Source organism: Callorhinus ursinus, unplaced genomic scaffold (genome assembly GCF_003265705.2).
Source record: "Callorhinus ursinus isolate GAN/ISIS: 27379988/994484 unplaced genomic scaffold, GSC_fseal_2.0 scaffold39, whole genome shotgun sequence".
Classification (NCBI taxonomy): Eukaryota; Metazoa; Chordata; class Mammalia; order Carnivora; family Otariidae; genus Callorhinus; species Callorhinus ursinus.
This window is the reverse complement of record NW_027397101.1, coordinates 19866185-19869536: the sequence shown is the minus strand read 5'-3', so window position 1 is coordinate 19869536 and position 3352 is coordinate 19866185.

Genomic DNA, 3352 nt, shown 5'->3' with positions numbered 1-3352 from the left:
AAGCAGTCAGCCTCTCACCAGTAAGTATGATGCTAGCTATAGATTTTTTGTAGAATCCCTTACCAAGTTGAGAACATTTTTTTCTATTTCTAGTTTATTGAAAGTTTTTATCAGGAATGGGTGTTACATTTTATCAAATGCTTTTTGTGATCATCTATCATCTACTGAGATGATCATATGGGCTTTGCCCTTTATTCATATTATTCAATTAATATGATATTATGGTGATTTTGAGATATTAAGCTAACCTTATATTCCTGGGAGAAATCCTACTTGGTCATGGTGCATAATCCTTTTTATATGTAGATGGATTCATTTTGCTATTTCGTTGAGGATTTTTGCATCTAGATTCATGAGGGATATTGGTCTATGGTTTTCTTGTGATGTCTTCCGGCTTTGGTATTAGGGTAATACTAGCCTTTTGGAATTAGTTGGGAAGTGTTCTCTCAGGGTTTATGGAAAAGTTTCTGAAGAATTGGTATTTTTTTTCTTTGACTATTTTATTTATTTATTTATTTATTTATTAGGAAACACACAGGTAGTTTTATTTTTTAATTTATTTTTTGATGTAGTGTTCCATGACTCATTGTTTGCATATAACACCCAGTGTTCATTGCAATATGTGCCCTCCTTAATACCCATCACCTGGCTACCCCATCCTCTCACCCCCTCCCCTCTGAAACCCTCAGTTTGTTTCCCGGGGTCCATAGTCTCTCATGGTTCGTCTCCCCCTCTGATTGCCCCCCTTCATTTTTCCCTTCCTTCTCCTAATATCTTCCATGCTATTCCTTATGTTCCACATATAAGTGATGAATTCTATAAAATATTCAAAGAAAAGACAATTATCATATGGTTTCTCTTTGAATATTTTATAGAATTCATCAGTAAAGACATCTGGGCCTAGGCTTTTCTTTGAGGGAAGATTTTTCAATTACTAATCTAATTTTATGGGTCTACCCAGATTTTATATCTCTTCTTCAGTCAGTTTCATTAATTTTTGTCTTTCTATAAATCTTCCTATTCTAAATTATCTAATATGTTAGCATAAAGTTTTGTATAGGATGCCTTTATAATCTTTTAATTTCTGTAAAGTTGGTACTGATGTCTCCTCTTTCATTCCTATTCTGGTAATTTGTGACTTCACTTTTTTCTGGGTTCTCAACCTCAGCACTATTGATATCTGGGCCCAATCTTTACTATGAAGAGGGCTGTCATGCATTGTAGAATGTTTAGCAGCATCTCTGGCCTCTACACACCAGATACCAATAGCACACACAAAGCGCATATACACCAAGGTATGACAATTAAAAATTTCTCCAGATACTGAAAAGTGTTCCCTGAGAAGAAAAATCGTCCCTGGTTTAGAACCACTGGTCTAGATGAAGTTGTAATTTTGTTGATTTTCTCAAAGAATCAACTTTTGTTTTCATTGATTTTATCTATTTTGTTATTTTTCATTTCATTGATGTCTATTCTAATCTTTAACTTCTACCTTCTATTTGTTTTGGGTTTAATTAACTCCTTTTTTTCTAGTTTCTTAAGGTGGAAACTTAGGTTATTAATTTGGAGTACACACGTTGATTTTAAGACAAATTGTATTTTGGACAACTTGGAGTTTGGTAAACCTAGTCTCTTAGCTAGAAGAACTGTTTGTATACTAATAAACAGAAAATGGTAAAAGAAGAGCTTTCCCCCAGCTCTTATTTTTCCCTTTCCTAAGCAAAATGTTATGTAAAAGAAACTTAGCTTATGGTGAACTTCTAGCCAGTTTTCTTACCTAATTACCCCGGCTTCCCTGAAGACACAAATTGTCAGCTTTTTTTTGCAACTTCTTTTTCACTTCCAGTCTACATCCTGACTTCTTTTCATTCACTCACACTGATTAGCTAATCTGACTGAACAACTGCTGCTGATTATATAGGAGAATATGATCTTTTCTAAGTGCTATAAATAATGAATGCTACATGTAAGTGATCAATAGACAGTAGCTGCTAATGTAATCATTATCATAGTGGTGATGTGTAGACAGTAAGGAATTACCTTTTGGAAAAATTAGACTTTCAAACAAGGACATTTTCAAATCATGGAAGGACAGAAGAGATATAATCAGGCACACTAGAAAGGAAAACAGTTTAGTGGCCAGACTGATAGTCAACCTCCATTCTAAAAGCAGGTGCTAAAGCTGGGATGGGGTTACCACCAGGAGCTAAAGGAAGAGATGACTGTTAAGCCTCTTAGCAAGCATTAGAGCCAAGCCATGGAAACCAGATTCAGTCACTGAGCACCAGGGTCAGGAGCAGAGGTGATATAGCAGGGGACTAGATAAAGATAAGGAGCAGGGCAAGATAAGAATATCTGGGACAATGTCAAGAGGCCCTGGGTGGAGCAAACTAACAGTCAGTTTGCAGGTTGCCTTTCTGGGTTCTCCAGAAAGGCAGGACATGCCAATGGTCTGGTGGGCTTTTCGTTACAAGAAAGCTGCCATCAACTGGTAGCCTTTTCTTCCTGTATGCTGTGCCCCTGGGGCAGGTGCTGTGCCCCTGTGAGGCCCAGGAGAAAGGAAGGACACTCAGCTCCACACTTCTTTCCATGATTCCAGTCCCTCTCCCTCTCTATCCCTGTCCTTATCCCTGTCCTTTTACCAGTCCTAATTCATCTTTCATTTGCCCTCACTCTCTCCCTGTCCAGATCCAGTTTCTCTTTCACATGTTACATTATCCAGGCCATATCCAGACCTCACTCCAGAGCTTTGGGAAATATTCTTTCTCTACTTCAAGTCACGCTTCTTACGTAAGAAATCAGTTCTTCCTGTTTCAGGACATCCAGGGGGTGGTGCACTTCTGTTTACAGTACAAGAACATGTGGTAGCATTACATAGCCACACAACTGGGAAAATGTTAAAATAGGAAAACTTGGGCTGGAACTGAGATCATCTGGGTACCTTGTTCTGGGCTATGAGACATGTCTATGAGCTGGCAAATGAGACATGAAAATAGGAGAACATTCGCAAAAAGAGCTTTAAGGAAAAGGAGGAAGGGAATCTAGAAGGCCCCTGTACCTGCATGTGATAGAAGCTTTACATGTATTCATTAATTTAAATTCAGCAATTCTATAAGAGAATTCTCTTCTTCCTTGTTTTATAGAAGGGAAAAGTGAGGCTAACCAACCCTACATAACTATGAGTATGTAGCAGAACTGGGATTCCAACCCAGGTCTGGATGACTCCAAAGTCTCCCCCTTATACCACACTGTTCACACACCACTCAATGGAGAACATAATGGTTACCTTGGTGATCTCTGTGGTCAGTTTTCTTTTGCTTTACAGTAGTCTCTAGAGTAGAATATTCAGGAA